At 42.0% G+C, this 14,595-nt stretch overlaps 1 long non-coding RNA gene across 1 annotated transcript; it reads left to right on the forward strand.

The window, feature by feature from the left end:
* Window positions 1–1,811: 1,811 nt before the first annotated feature.
* LOC139033285 (uncharacterized) lies at window positions 1,812–13,350 on the forward strand. Its single transcript, XR_011485888.1, has 4 exons — window positions 1,812–4,257; window positions 6,514–6,580; window positions 8,692–8,748; window positions 11,627–13,350. It is a non-coding gene; the product is annotated as an uncharacterized lncRNA (long non-coding RNA).
* Window positions 13,351–14,595: the final 1,245 nt, after the last annotated feature.

Below are 14,595 nucleotides of genomic sequence, written 5' to 3' on the forward strand. Positions count from 1 at the left end.
GAGGCAACGTTTTGTTGTCTAACCTGGGGTGAGTTGGGTGGGGCAAGCTTCAGATTTTCAGGTTTGGAAAGGGTCAACCAATAATCCTCTGGAAAGCCTGTTGGAAACATACTTTGAGCAAAGGGGAGTCTTAAATAACAGAATACTAATGCCCACTCTTTTTGCATACAGAAGGCAAAAAGGATCTGTGACTACTTCCACCAGATTGGAAGATGCAGAAAAACGGAACTTGGGCTGATTTTCTGCATGCAGTGGTGGAAAAAAGCCTTTAGGATGTATGTATCTTTTTGTTCAGCTCAACTTCCTCTGTGATAAGGGAGAGTGCTGTAATATACCTGAACACAGCAAGTAGCAAGTACATAAGTGAAAGTGAAGTCGCTCAGTCGTGTCTGACTCTTTGCGACCCCATGGACTGTAGCCTACCAGGCTCCTCCGTCCATGGGATTTTCCAGGCAAGAATACTGGAGTGGGTTGCCATTTCCTTCTCCAAGTACAAGTACACAAGACCTGAGGCATTTAGCAGATAAAGTCACAATGAATCATGTTTCAATTCTGTTTATTACTTTCTCTTCAAGAAAATCACAGATACCAAGGGAACATTTCATGCAAAGATGGGCACAATAAAGGACAGAAATGGTAGGGACCTAACAGAAGCAGAAGATATTAAGAAGAGGTGGCAAGAATACACAGAAGAACTGTACAAAAAAGATCTTCATGACCCAGATAATCACGATGGTGTGATCACTCACCTAGAGCCAGACATCCTGGAATGTGAAGTCAAGTGGGCTTTAGGAAGCATCACTACGAACAAAGCTAGTGGATGTGATGGAATTCCAGTTGAGCTATTTCAAATCCTGAAAGATGACGCTGTGAAAGTGCTGCACTCAATATGCCAGCAAATTTGGAAAACTCAGCAGTGGCCACAGGACTGGAAAAAGTCAGTTTTCATTCTAATCCCAAAGAAAGGCAATGCCAAAGAATGCTCAAACTATCGCACAACTGCACTCATCTCACACGCTAGTAAAGTAATGCTTAAAATTCTCCAAGCCAGGCTTCAGCAATACGTGAACCATGAACTTCCAGATGTTCAAGCTGGTTTTAGAAAAGGCAGAGGAACCAGAGATCAAATTGCCAACATCCGCTGGATCATCAAAAAAGCAAGAGAGTTCCAGAAAAACATCTATTTCTGTTTTATTGACTATGCCAAAGCCTTTGACTATGGAAAATTCTGAAAGAGATGGGAATACCAGGCCTCTTGAAAAACCTGTATGCAGGTCAGGAAGCAACAGTTAGAACTGGACATAGAACAACAGACTGGTTCCAAATAGGAAAAGGAGTACATCAAGGCTGTATATTGTCACCCTGCTTATTTAACTTATATGCAGAGTACATCATGAGAAATGCTGAGCTGGAAGAAGCACAAGCTGGAATCAAGATTGCTGGAAGAAATATCAATAACCTCAGATATGCAGATGACACCACCCTTATGGCAGAAAGTGAAGAAGAACTAAAGAGCCTCTTGATGAAAGTGAAAGAGGAGAGTGAAAAAGTTGGCTTAAAGCTCAACATTCAAAAAACAAAGATCATGGCATCCAGTCCCATCACTTCATGGCAAATAGATGGGGAAACAGTGGCTGACTTTATTTTTCTGGGCTCCAAAATCACTGCAGATGGTGATTGCAGCCATGAAATTAAAAGACACTTACTCCTTGGAAGGAAAGTTATGACCAACTTAGATAGCATATTAAAAAGCAGAGACATTACTTTGTCAACAAAGGTCTGTCTAGTCAAGGCTATGGTTTTTCCAGTGGTCATGTATGGATGTGAGAGTTGGACTATAAAGAAAGTTGAGTGCCGAAGAATTGATGCTTTTGAACTGTGGTGTTGGAGAAGACTCTTGAGAGTCCCTTGGACTGCAAGGAGATCCAACCAATCCATCCTAAAGGAAATCAGTCCTGAATGTTCATTGGAAGGACTGATGTTGAAGCTGAAACTCCAATACTTTGGCCACCTGATGCGAAGAGCTGACTCATTTGAAAAGACCCTGATGCTGGGAAAGATTGAGGGTAGGAGGAGAAGGGGATGGATGACAGAGGATGAGATGGTTGAATGGCATCACCAACTCGATGGACACGATGGGTTTGGGTGGACTCCAGAAGTTGGTGATGGACAGGGAGGCCTGGCATGCTCCCTGTTAATGGGGTCACAAAGAATCAGACATGACTGAGTGACTGAACTGAACTGAAGTGAGTGAAAGAAAGAGTAATCAAAGATTCCTGCTCCTAGTGGTCCTTATCCCACAAGCCAAAAAGAAAGACAGTGAAACAAAAGGGGCTAGAGGACTGCAACAGGTAGCTGTTGGATATCCTCTTGCTAGGAAGCCAATTCTAGACTGAAACTAACTTGCTTTATAGTCTGTAGCTCTCTTCTGAGAGAGATGAGTCAGACAGATTCATTTCATCAGATCTCAGCAGGTGGTAAGCAGTGAAAAACTGTCTCATCATTCCAGAGAAGAGAAGAGATAACAGAGGTGAGTGGGAGATATCCCTGAAGCACTTTCCTGCAAGCTTCCAATGCTCTAGAAGGATCACAGGCATTTTGCTGAGACTCAGATTAGCTATGGTTCAAACCTTTGCTTGCTGGGTTTATGTGGATCACAGTTTCCAGGGTGGAGCTGTTCTACAGTAGTTGGCTGAAGGCTCAGGTACCTTCCCCGATGGGAACAAAAGGAAGTAAAGTCAGAGTCTGTTGAGGAACTTCCTTTCTCCCTCCTTTCTGCTGACCTCCAATTTTGGTCCTTTCATTCAGTCTCTTTGGGATTTGGGATGGGATGGGGGTAGGAGTTAAAGGAATAATGGGATACACAGCAAATTCAGGCCCTGAAAGATTCAGTACCAAGGCCAGAGAATCCTAAAGCCCAAGTCCTTTGCTATCTATTTCTGGCTCTTAGTTTCAACTGTTAAATGTATGAATAATGTCTAAAGTCCCTTCACACATGCACACTAGTTCTAACAGGATTAATTTCCATAAATGCAAGTTTAGTGAATGCAGTGGAGGAGCCTAATCTGCATACCAACCCCAAAAATGTTGGGACATGAGGTCAGATCATCAGGAACCCTATGACTAGAACAGAAAGGTGGATAACATTACTGTTCCTTTAGGACCACCATAAGCTCTGTACTCTGTATAGAGTATAGGGAGGGGTCTCAGTCACTTCATTCAGAGCTCCCCTGCCAAACTCCCTCATTTAACATTTACCACCATTATTCTTGACCTTTCCATGTCAGCCCTCTCCCCCTCCCTTCTTTACTAACTGTACAAGATGTGAATACTACTCTAGCAAGGCATAGCTCTGTTTCAAATTTCAGGTCAGCTTTCTGACAGTCATTCAGTTGTCCCTGTAGGAAACTGCCAAAGACAGTTCCATTTCCAAGGGCAGAGCAGGTCACTTGATAGAGTAACCAACAGTGGTCCCATGTGCCACCTTTCCCAATCATAGCCCTTCTTCCTCAAACTTCCACAAATGCACCTCTGACGTGGCAGAGAAGAAGGTCTTGGCATACCCACTAGTCCAAGTTATCATTCAATCACTCATTTATTAACTCAAGAAATAATTTATTGATAGCTTCTTGGTGTAAGATGCTGGAGTTCAGTGATGAAGAAAATACAGTTTTTGCCCTAATGAGGCTTACAATACAGAGGTGAGACAAACCACCAACAAATGAACACCTTTGTTAATAACAGGAGCCATCACTGATTGCTTACAGTGTCCCTGACAATATTCTAAGCACTTGAGATGTAGTAACTCATTTACATTCTCCCAGTAACACTATGAGCTAAAGCCTAGTACTGGCTCTGAAGGACACGAAGAGTTAATACCTCTGCCCTTGCCCAGAGCAGCAGATTCCGTGGTGCCCGGTAGTTGCTAGCAAGGGTCTTGTCTCTGGATGTCTTTGGCGCGGGGTAAAGGAGTTGGCACCTAGGAAAAGATCCAGCCGAGTGGCTCCTGGATTCGGGGTTGACCAGGCAGGATTCCCAGGGTTGCGCTAGACACCATCAGGACCGCCCATTACCGCGGTTTTCCATCCTTCCCCCCCCCCCTTCCCCTCCGGCTCCCCAATGCTCCCCCGTTCCCAGGCCGGCCCCTCCCTCTGAGCCTCCTCCTCTCTGAGTCATTTCCCCTTCTCAAACCCAAAGACCTTGGCTTTCCCTTCCCTCTGGCTGAAATGAGAAGGGCAAACTGGCTTTGGGAACTAGGTGAGCATTCTTCTCAGTGGGGAAGGGCAACACCTCCTGCCGCACCCGGTACCCCCTACCGCCCACTCCGTTCCTTAGGACAGGAAATTGAGGGGGTTCCCTTCGACTGAGAGGCCGCTTTCTCCGCTCCGAAGGCTCCGGTGGCGGAGCTTGGGAGGTGCCACCCCCGCCCCCGCCCGGTGACTCCTGGGATGTGAGCAGAGGCAACGGCCCAGTCCGACTGGCTGGCCACGTGCTCAGGCGGGGCAAGCTCAGCGCGCCAGGGAGAGACCTCGCTGCCCAAGAAGCTGAGGAGCGGGGGTGGGGGTGGGGGTGGGGGGGTCAGGCCACCAGTCTCCTCTGGCCCACCCTGGAAATGAGAGAGGGGAGAGGCTCCCTAGGCGGTGCCTGTGGAGACGAGGGTCTGAGGTGCAGGAGTGGAACGCGCCTGTGCGTGGAGGGACTCGGGGGGACATGCGTGCGTGTGGCAATGTTTTGAGGGATGTGTTTGGAGAACCGTAACGCGTGCGTGCGGCGCGTGCGTGGGGAGGCACGTGTAGGGGGTGAGTGCATGGAGGCCTGGGTGGGGGAGGTGCGTGCGTGTGGGGTGCGTGCATGTAGGCGTGTGTGGGGAGGCGGGCAGAAAGGAAAGGCGTGCGGAGGGACGCAGGGGATGGAGATCCACACCTCCAGCGTGCGGGACTGAAGTAAAGGATGGCAGAGGAGCTCTGGCTGGCAGCTTCCAACCAGCATTCTTTTTTGTTTTTTGAAGTGAGTTGGGGGTGGCGGGGCGGGGAGGACATGACCCGTTTGAAAATCTGAGGAAAATCATTGACCCTCTCCTCAAAAGGAAAAAAGTAACGAAAAGGAACAAAAAGCACGTGGTGCTTTCCTGGGCCCATGGACGGTCATCCGTAGACCCCACACTATGGTTGAAAGAGGGAAGAAAATCCAAATAGGTGACTTAGGTATTCGCCACTGGGGCTTGTGATTGTGCGACTGAGCAATGGAATAGGTGATCGAGCTGTTGCCTCCTTTCTCTGTGGGCCAGTCCTAGGCTGGGTGGCTTCGAGGCCAGATCACCATGCTTCTGGGACGTGGTACCCTCAGAGTGGGTTTATGAGATGGAGGTCGCTCCCTGGGGTATGGCCGCTCTAGGGCCCATGTTGTTCCCTATCCAGCTGGCTCACGGTGCCTTGCTGCCGGCCCCAGGAGAGCCCAGATCCGGGCTCCAGCCGCTGACGTGCTGGTCAGCTCCCTGGTCTCGCTCAGTTCAGAGCGCGGGGCTTAGCAGTGCGTCCTTGTCGCATCCTCTCACTCCCAGCGGTCTCCACGGTCTGGGGAGTGCGACTCTAAGGTTGGTCCTTGGTTGGGTAAGTGACAAGGAGGGCAGCGGATATGGGTTCTGAGTCCATCTTTACCATCAACTAACTGGGCTGTGAGTCAATTTCTGTAATCTTTCTGTGCCTCACTTTCCTTATTTGTAAAATGGGAGAGTAGCTCACACCGTGGTTGGAAGTGTAAATAAGCACTGGGAGGACCCAGAGGGATCGGGTAGAGAGGGAAGTGGGGGGGGGGGGGGATCGGGATGGGGAATACATGTAAATCCATGGCTGATTCATGTCAATGTATAACAAAAACCACTACAATATTGTAAAGTAATTAGCCTCAAACTAATAAAAATAAATGAAAAAAAAAGACTACTGTAATAAATTTTCAGCACATGGAAGCATTTAATGAATGGCATCATACCTTAAATGCTAGGAATTTGTTACAGTGTTATTTACACTTCCAACCACGGTGTTAGCTACTCTCCCATTTTACTAACGAGGAAAGTAAGGCACAAAAAGATTAGAGAAATTGATTCACAGCTTCCCTGGTAGCTCAGCTGGTAAAGAATCCACCTGCAATGCAGGAGACCTGGGTTTGATCCCTGGGTTGGGAAGATCCCCTGGAGAAGGGAAAGGCTACCCACTCCAGTATTCTGGCCTGGAGAATTCCAGGACTGTATAGTCCATGGGGGTCACAAAGAGTCTGACAGGACCGAGCGACTTTCATTTTCAAAGATAGAATCAGAACCCAAATCTGCTGCTCTCCTAGTCACTTACCCAACCAAGTGCCAACCTTAGAGTCGTATTCCCCACAGGACACCCAGGCTGTGGAGACCGCTGGAGGTGCAAGGATGCAATAAGGATGCAGTTTTATAATAGAATATAGTAGAAATTATATTCTTAAAGAATGTATTAAACTGCTGGTTTTCTTTTTCATCTCTTCTAGGCACATCTAGTTGTGCCATCTTCAGCCAAAGCCCACCAGATCCATCCTGTAAAGTCACACGCCTGAAGTAAGTGGGCCTTTAGTTTGAATTTTTTGCTGTGTTCTGAGAGAAAAGCCTTAGTCCAGTGTGAACTCTCACTGGGATTGCTGGTTTGGTCTCCGGACTTTCTCTCTTGGCCTGCTTCCCTCCTGTTCTTTCTCCTTGTTGCAGTCAGTTTCATTCCCTCTGAGCGACAAAGGAACCTACTGCTTGGGAGCACAGACTTTGGTGTCAGACAGATCTCCTTCAGATCCCAACTCCACCCTGCTCCCATCACTTTTTGTGTGACCTTGGACAAGTTACTAATACTTCACTTCTTTAAAAATCCTTTTCCTTGTCTGTAAAAGGGGATAATGGTGGTCTCTATCTCATACTGGTGTTCTGAGAAGTTCCAGAAGTAATGTATGTAGAGTGGCCCTTAATAACTCAGTAGCTTGGGAAATGGCAGATTAAAATAGATTAGAACAGTGAAGCTGCTAAGAAGAGTGTTTAAAGTGATGTACCATGGCATCTAGACTGTATAAGGAGTTAAACAATGAGGTGGTAATGAGCTGAAGAACAGGAGAAATCAAAGGATGGGAAATCTTGATGAGAACTAGGACTAAATATTTTGAGAACCAAGAAGGGGCAAGAGGTTGTAGCTAGAGATTGGGTTAGTGGAGTTCAGGAATTCTAAAGTGGGGCATCTCCATGTTTTTTAGGTGGTCTAGGGCAGTAATGGTTAGAAATGACAGGTGAAGTGGCATGTGGTCAGAGGTTGCAGAAGTAGAGGAGATTGATGGATAGTGAGGCCAGGGTTGTTGGCTGAGTCATCTATAATCACTGAAGTTGCTTATCTGATGACATACGTTGGAATGGAGAGGAAAATGGAACTAATGCCAAGCTAAAGTCCACCTTGATTAACAGGGAGGAGTCATTTATTTCACAAATATTTACTGAGCTCTTACTAAATGTCAGGATACATCAAGATGGACAAGAGTCCTGCTCTCATGGAGCTTCAGTCTAGTAATGATAACCGACAGTAATAATCTCATCTATAAATAGAAAACTGAAAATTAAGATAAGCCCTTGGGAAGGAAAAATAAGGGTTCTATAAATAATTATAACAGGAGGACCTGACTCTGACTTGAATGTCAGAGAAGGTTCTCCTGAAGAAGTGAGGAAAACTAAAGGATCAGCCAAAGTAGAAGGAGATAGAGGAGGGATGAATGGAGGAAGTGTTCCACGTAGAAGTATCAACATGTGCAGAGACCTGAAACTAGAACATGTACAAGGGACTTGAAGTACTGAAAGGTGTCTCCTGTGATTAGAGCATATTAAGCAAGGGGGAGAGTATTGGGAACTGAGGCTGGATGACAGGTTCCCTTAATTATTTTGAGCTTTATCGTAGGAACAGTGGGAATACTCCTACTTAAAGGGTTTTCATTAGGTTAATGGCATGGTTAGATTTATCTATATTTCTGCTTCTTCTGCCCCTCAGTTTTACTGAGATATAATTGATACATAACATTGTACAGTTTAAGATGTACAACATATTAATTTGATATATGCATATTTTGAGAAATGATTACCATAGTGTTTCTTAAATAATGCATAACTATATGCCCATTGTAATAAAATAAACAGCACAATTATATAAATTGTGAAAGTGCAATTTGTATTTTTGTTTTTGTGCATTAGAATATATAGGTACACATATATGGGCTTGCCAGGTGGTGTAAAGAATCCACCTTCCAATGCAGGAGACGTAAGAGATATGGGTTTGATCCCTAAATCAGGAAGATCCCCTGGAGGAGGGTATGGCAACCCACTCCAGTATTCTTGCCTGGAGAATCCCATGGACAGAGGAGCCTGGTGGGCTACAGTTCATAGGGTTGCAAAGAGTCAGACATGACTGAAGTGACTTAGCACACATGTATACATATATAATGCAATAGAAGTATACATTATTCCATATTTAAAATTATATATATATATAATATAGCAATTAGCTTTTCCCACTTAACAGTGTGTCTTTGATTTTTCCATGTCTTTATTTAATTACTCAATAATATTTATTTTCAAGGTAAAAGATTAAAACAGTACACAAGTATAGAGACAGTAAATCTTGAAACTTGCTTTTTCTGCTCCCTTTATAGCTGTCATTCCCACCCTCCCATAAAAAATGAAACAAAGAAAAAATTGTCAACAGTTTGGTGAGTATCCTTACAATCGCATTTCTATGCAATTATATGAATAAATAAGTCCTTGTACCATATATAATTCATTGATATCATTATATAGCTTTTAAATCTCTTATTTATTGACTTAATTGCACAACACACAAACATATTTTTTCTTTTAAAGGATTAGAATGTTACAGGGAAGGCTAAAGCCTCCTTTGGTCATCTTTGATTTCCTCCCTGATTCTCCCTCTCCCTACTCACTGTTTGACTTCTTCCAGACCTCTTTTTCTGTCTCTCTGCCACACACACACACACACACACACACACACACACACACACACACAGAATATATAGTATTATTTAGTGTTATTATTTAAAAATATAAATTATATCATGCTTATATGTATTGTTCTGCTACTTGCTACTTTTCACCCACCATTATGTGTGAGAACTTTTCATTTTAGTACATGTAAATCTAACTTTTTCTCTTTTACAGTTGCAGAGTTACAGAATAGATATGCTATAATTCGTGTAGCCATTTCCCCATTGACATGATTATTTCCAAGTTTTGTGCTAATACAAAATGTGCTGCAATCTTTATCCTTCCACATGCCTCCCTCTTTTCTTTCTCTACTTACTTCTAAATGCTACCTTTAATCAATACTAGATTCTTATGCATATTTAGGTTTCTTTCAGGATTCTTTATTTGATTCCGCTGATCCATTTACTTATACTTGCATTCATGTCACAGTTTAAATTTCTGTAGTTTTATGTTTGACGTCTGACATGGAAGTCATCTTTGTTCTCCAATTTTGTGTTATTCTTGCATATTTACTTTTCAATATGAGCTTTAGAGTCAGATTATCATTCCCATAAAGAATTTTATTGGCATTTGTTGAATTTCCAGCTTTATCTGGGGAGAATTGACATCTTTACATTAATGAGATATGAATAAATATGGCATGGCTCTCCGTTTATTCAGATTTTTAAATCCTTTAATAATGTATCATTTTCTGCATAAATATCTTAAACATATCTTGTTTGTGCTATTTCTAGATACTTGATAGCTTTTGTTACTACTATTAATAGAATTTTCTTCTTTCATTTTGTAATTAAGGATATGTGTGCTGTGCTAAGTCGCTTCAGTTGTGTTCGACTCTGTGCGACCCTATGGACTATAGCCCACAGGCTCCTCTGTCCATGGAATTTTCCAGGCAAGAATACTGGAGTGGGTTGCCACACCCTCCTCCAGGGGATCTTCCCAATCCAGGGATCGAACCTGGGTCTCCTGCATTGCAGGCAGATTCTTTACTGTTGAGCTAATTAAGGGTATATAAGATAACTCGGACGATAAAGCGTCTACCTACAATGTGGGAGACCCAGGTTCAATCCCTGGGTTGGGAAGATCCTCTGGAGAAGGAAATGGCAACCCACTCCAGGATTCTTGCCTGGAAAATCCCATGGACAGAGGAGCCTGGTAGGCTACAGTCCACGGGGTCGCAAAGAGTTGGACACGACTGAGCGACTTCACTTTACTCACTTAAGAAAACGATTGTTCTATGTTTGAAATTGTGTCCAACAACTTTATTAAATTTGTCTTTTCTCTAATAGTTTGTTCATTGAGTCTGTTGGATTTTCTAGGTTGGCAAACAGATTATGTGCAAACATTGATAGCTTTCTCTCTGGCTTCAATCTGTATACCACCTTCAGATGTATTTTTCTCATCTGAATGCATTGGCTAAGACTTCCAGTATAAGATTGAGTAGCAACAGTGAGATCAGACATCCTATCTCATCCTTCCTTTTAGTGGGAATGCTTCTAAAATTTCATCAAGTATGATCCTTAGTGTGAGTTTCTGGTGGTTGCCCTTTATTAAATTCAATAAATTTTCTTTATTAATAATTCCTACTTTTTGAGACTTTTATTTTTATTTATTTATTTTTTTTACTGTGATTAGGATTTTTTTTTTTCCATTTATCTTCACTAGTCGGAGGCCAATCACCACAACATTGCAGTGGCTTTTGTCATACATTGAAACGAATCAGCCATGGATTTACATGTATTCCCCATCCTGGTCCCCCCTCCCACTTCCCTCTCCACCCGATCCCTCTGGGTCTTCCCAGTGCACCAGGCCCGAGCACTTGTCTCATGCATCCAACCTGGGCTGGTGATCTGTTTCACCCTAGATAATATACATGTTTCGATGCTGTTCTCTTGAAACATCCCACCCTCGCCTTCTCCCACAGAGTCCACAAGTCTGTTCTATACATCTGAGTCTCTTTTTCTGTTTTGCATATAGGGTTATCGTTACCATCTTTGAGGCTTTTAAAAAGCAAGAATAGGTTTGAAATGTTATCAGTTGCTTTTTCATCTGTAAGTTGGACATAGTTTTTCCCCTCTAACTTGTTAGTTAATGCATTGAATTGCATTGATAGTTTAAAAAAAAACTGTCATGATAATTTCCAAATGTAAATGACAGTAGAGAGCACAATAAACCTCAATGTACCCATAACTGAACTTTAATAGCCATCAACATTTTGCCATACTTGTTTCAGCTATGCCCCTCCCCTGTTTTGTGCTGGGATATTTTAGGCTAATCATGAATATCATATGATTTAACTCCTAAATATTTCAGTATCCCTCACCAAAAAAATCACGTAATCATCATAATGCCATTTTCATACTAATACTCATCTTATCTTCAGATATTTCCAGGTGTCTAAAAAATGTTTTTTACCACTGTGATTTGTTCCAAAAGCTAAGACAAAACAACACATCCTCTCTTTTATTTTAATGGCATATTTTTGTTGAAGAAACCTGACATTTGTTCTGTGGACTCACCTACATTCTGGATTTGCCTTATTACTTCTGTGAGTTGCTATTTTACTTGTTTCTGTATTTCCTATAGAAACCTGTATGCAGGTCAGGAAGCAACAGTTAGAACTGGACATGGAACAACAGACTGATTCCAAATAGGAAAAGGAGTACATCAAGGCTGTATATTGTCACCCTGCTTATTTAACTTATATGCAGAGTACATCATGAGAAACACTGGGCTGGAAGAAGCACAAGCTGGAATCAAGATTACTGGGAGAAATATCAATAACCTCAGATATGCAGATGACACCACCTTTATGGCAGAAAGTGAAGAGGAACTAAAAAGCCTCTTGATGAAAGTGAAAGAGGAGAGTGAAAAAGTTGGCTTAAAGCTCAACATTCAGAAAACTAAGATCATGGCATCTGGTCCCATCACTTCATGGGAAATAGATGGGGAAACAGTGTCAGACTTTATTTTTTTGGGCTCCAAAATCACTGCAGATGGTGATTGCAGCCACGAAGTTAAAAGACACTTACTCCTTGGAAGGAAAGTTATGACCAACCTAGATAGCATATTAAAAAGCAGAGACATTACTTTGCCAACAAAGGCCCATCTAGTCAAGGCTATGGTTTTTCCAGTGGTCATGTATGGATGTGACAGTTGGACTATAAAGAAAGCTGAGCACCAAAGAATTGATGCTTTTGAACTGTGGTGTTGGAGAAGACTCTTGAGAGTCCCTTGGACTGCAAGGAGATTCAACCAGTCCATCCTAAAGGAGATCAGTCCTGGGTGTTCATTGGAAGGACTGATGTTGAAGCTGAAACTCCAGTACTTTGGCCACCTCATGCGAAGGGTTGACTCATTGGAAAAGACCCTGATGCTGGGAGGGATTGGGGGCAGGAGGAGAAGGGGAAGACAGAGGATGAGATGGCTGGATGGCATCACCGACTTGATGGACATGAGTTTGGGTAAACTCTGGGAGTTGGTGATGGACAGGGAGGCCTGGCGTGCTATGATTCATGGGGTCACAAAGAGTTGGACACGACTGAGCGACTGAACTGAACTGATAGTTCCCTCCAGGACTGTTGACTGTAACTCACTCTCTGTTATAATTTCTTTTTTTTTTCAATTTTGTTTTTTCCAGTTTTATTGCGATATAATTGACATATCATAGTGATTTGACTTACATACATCATGATATGAATACATTGTCTCATATCAGTTCAACATTAAAGAAATAGAAAAAATTATTTTTTTGGTAATGAGGACTCTTAGGATTTACTCTTAACAACTTTCATACAGCAGTATTAATTATCTTCACCATGCTGTATATTACATCCCTAGTACTTAATTTATAACTGGGAGTTTGTACATTTTGACTGCCTTCATCTAATACCCTCTCTCCACAAATGTGGTTGTAAATCTGATCTCTTTTCTAGGAGTTTGTTTGTTTTTGAAATATAATTAACCTACAACACTATGTTAATTCCTGTTATACAACAGAGTGATTTGATGTTTCTATACATTTCCCTTTTCTCCATATTCTTGCCAACACTTGGTCTGTCTTTTTGATAATAGCCATTCTGACAGGTGTGAGGTGATATCTCATTGTGGCTTTGATTTGCATTTCTCTGATGATTAGTAATGTTGAGCATCTTTTCATGTGCCTATTGGCCATCCATATGTCTTCTTTGGGAAAATGTTTATTCAGGTCTTCTGCCCATTTTTTAATTGGGTTGTTTGTTTTTTGATGTTGAATTGTATGAGTTCTTTGTATATTTTGAATATTAACCCCCTATAAGATATACCATTTGCAAATATTCTCCCATTCAGTAGGTGGCCTTTTCATTTTCTTGATAGTTTCCTTTGCTGTGCAAAAGCTTTTTAGTTTGATGTAGTCCCATTTGTTTATTTTTGCTTTTGTTTCTCTTGCCTGAATAGACATATCCAAAAAAAATATTGCTAAGACTGATGTTAGAGTGTACTGTCTATGTTTTCTTCTGGAAATTTTATGGCTTCAAGTCTTACATTTAAGCCTTCAATCCATTTTGAGTCATTTTTTAATATGGTGTGAGGAAATAGTCCAGTTTGATTCTTCTGCATTAGTTGTCCAGTTTTCCCAACACCATTCATCAAAGAGGCTATCTTTGCCCCGTTATATATTCTTGCCTCCTTTTGTTGTAGATTAATTGCCCATATAAATGTGGGTTCATTTCTAGGTACTCTATGTTGTTCCATTGATGTATATGTCTGTTTTTGTGCCAATATCATACTGTTTTGATTACTGTGGCTTTGTAGTATAGTCTGAGATCAAGGAGCATGATATTTTACGTTTTGTTCTCCTTTCTCAGGATTATTTTAATTATTTGGGATCTTTTGTGTTTCCATACAAATTTTAGAATTTTCTAGTTCTGTGAAAAATGCCATTGGTATTTTGATAGAGATTGCACTGAATCTGTAGATTGCCTTGGATAATATGGTCATTTTAACAATATTAATTCTTCCAATCCATGAGCACAGTATATCTTTCCATCTCCTTGTGTCATCTTCAGTTTCTTTCATTAGTGCATATAGTTTTCTGAGTATAGGTCTTTTCTGTCCTTAGGTAGGCTCATTCCCAGGCATTTTATTCTTTTTGATGCGACTGTGAATGGGATTGTTTTCTTAATTTCTCTTTCTGATGGTTTGTTGTTCCTGTCTCTGGTATAATTTCTATGTTAGAGTTCTTTAGTTGCGGGCAACAGAAATTGATTCTGAATAACTTGAGTGAAAATAGGGATTTTTGGAAGGATATTGGAGTTGCTTCAAACTACAAGAAGTGCTCCAAAATGATGCCTCAGGGGTGTCAGGAACTGAGGAAGCTTGGGACATTTGGGTAGTGGAAACTCAATCTGTACAGTCCCCACTCAGGTTTTAAAATTCAGGCACAGAGAATCTGATTATTCCATTAAGAGATATGGGATATCTTTTCAAAACCAAGCAGTAGTTACCAAAAGAGATAAGAAAAAGAGAGGTGCCAACATCCAAGTGGCTTGATTAAGCCTTTAAAGATGAAATAT

This window comes from Odocoileus virginianus, unplaced genomic scaffold (assembly GCF_023699985.2).
Source record: "Odocoileus virginianus isolate 20LAN1187 ecotype Illinois unplaced genomic scaffold, Ovbor_1.2 Unplaced_Scaffold_1, whole genome shotgun sequence".
NCBI classification, from domain to species: Eukaryota; Metazoa; Chordata; class Mammalia; order Artiodactyla; family Cervidae; genus Odocoileus; species Odocoileus virginianus.